This window comes from Hibiscus syriacus, unplaced genomic scaffold (assembly GCF_006381635.1).
Source record: "Hibiscus syriacus cultivar Baekdansim isolate YM2019G1 unplaced genomic scaffold, ASM638163v2 tig00112530_pilon, whole genome shotgun sequence".
Classification (NCBI taxonomy): domain Eukaryota; kingdom Viridiplantae; phylum Streptophyta; class Magnoliopsida; order Malvales; family Malvaceae; genus Hibiscus; species Hibiscus syriacus.
The window spans coordinates 1,085,863-1,087,500 of record NW_024063358.1 but is presented as its reverse complement, the minus strand read 5'-3'; the positions used below and the strand labels follow the sequence as shown (position 1 = coordinate 1,087,500).

General features: G+C 41.9%; 1 pseudogene; it reads right to left on the bottom strand.

Annotated features, from left to right (window-relative positions):
- Positions 1-1,197, bottom strand: part of LOC120181634 — a 1,304-nt pseudogene extending 107 nt beyond the window's left edge.
- Positions 1,198-1,638: the final 441 nt, after the last annotated feature.

The following is a 1,638-nucleotide window of genomic DNA, read 5'->3' as shown; positions in this document are numbered from 1 at the left end:
CTTCCTTGATTTGTACCATGTCTACCTCTGCCCGCGTTGCCACGAATCGGATAATAGCCGAATCATCGGATCCGATTCGATTGATGGCTTGACGTAAAACCTTCTCGAAATAGTCCTCAGGGGTAGTCAAGCACTTGATAGCATCTCTCATTAATTTGAGGAATTCATCCTTGGACTCAGGCTTCAGATCCTGCAATCCAGTTTGAATTAGAACATAGCAAGAAATATTTGAATATATTTTGTAGATAAACCGGACCTTGCTGATGGCATTGCCGACTGAAGAATTGTACTGATTGAAAGTTGATTTAGCTGTGCCCTGCTCCTTGTTGATAGAATCCTGATCACCTCCTCATCATTGTAATGCTTGTCCTTAATCTTTTCGTGAAGTATCTTAGCCTCGGATTTCGCCAACGGCAAGTTCACCTCGTCGCCCTCGTAGCGGTATGCGCTAACGAGAGGGACCAAAAACTGCATCAAGAAAGCATCATGAACAAAACATTCAAACACGAGAATGATCGAAGCACGGGAGAAGAAACCCGAGCCGGAACCTTGCGGTAATCTCCGCTGAAGTGGTGCGCGTCGTCTTTTTCGAGCGATTTCTTATAACGAGAGTGATAGTACTTTTTGGCATAGTGTAGTTCCTTTGAAGACCTAGCGCAAGCTACTTCCATGATGACCCAACTTCTTGATGAGGGCTTCTCTGTGGCTTCATTAACCAGAAGTGCATCTCGTTCAGCAAGGTCCAGTGTAAAGTGTAAACAGCAGGACAACCCGCTGCCGAACGGCGAAACGGAACAAAAATCCCTGATAAGCTACAGAAATTATAGAGAAATAAACACAGAGATCAGGCATGTCGAAAATGGGACCTCGAAGTCACGAGTAAGTTCCTTCTCCAAAGACTTGAGGAGATCTTCACCATAAGCTTCATGGTAAGCTTTCCTGATCGAAATGCGCTGTGCTGCATTCCTGTAAGCCAATATGTCGATGATCATTTGCTCGTTCGTGCCCCAGCCTGCAAAAAAGAACATCGAAAACAGCTCATCATCATGGTATGTCTGTTCTTTCAGTTTAAACAAACATCAACCGGAAGCATCTGCTTAATTGTATGATTCAATAAACACCTTCAAAAGCTTTACGAAGCTGCTCGGAATCCTCGGAAGGAGGAGGAGCATGGGCTGGGACTTTAAGGGTTGCCATTGAAACTCTCTCTGCGTTTCTTTTGCAATGGAAAAATGTGGCAATTAAATCTCCTTTCTGGTTTTTGGCATGGACTCGAACTTCAAGATTAAGAGCATTATATGGTAATCAAGCATTCCCATGCAAATATCCGTTCGTATTTTCAGAGAACAAGATATTACTATTTTAGTCTACATGCAAAGTTCGTCCACTCCTTTCACCAAAATTGTTTCTCTTCTAAAAATTAAGTTGACACATTGATAGGTTTGAACTTTAACACTAATAGATTTTGAGCCAAGTATTTCATTACTAATACGGTGATTCATATAACAATGCACACGTATTTTAATGTTAATATGACTAGGGATGGGCATGTGACCCGAACCTGGCCTGATTGGGTAGATTTTTTTTAAAAAATCTTTGGGTTGGATTGGGTCGAATCGAGTTTTTTTAAGGTTATGT